The following is a 200-nucleotide window of genomic DNA, read 5'->3' on the forward strand; positions in this document are numbered from 1 at the left end:
CACCAAAGTGAAATCTAAAACAGTATGAAGCTTATTAATGGGTTAGAGTAATGAGAAGGACCATTTGAAGGGCACTACGGAAGCTGGATTCAATCACCATAAAAACTTTATTCTGCTCTCTCCTTGCAAATCGCAGGCTGGTTAATGCAAGCACCCCCCGCCCCCTCAGCCCTAAAGCCAAGCCACCACCTGGCGAACAC

Source organism: Penaeus monodon, chromosome 32 (genome assembly GCF_015228065.2).
Source record: "Penaeus monodon isolate SGIC_2016 chromosome 32, NSTDA_Pmon_1, whole genome shotgun sequence".
Classification (NCBI taxonomy): Eukaryota; Metazoa; Arthropoda; class Malacostraca; order Decapoda; family Penaeidae; genus Penaeus; species Penaeus monodon.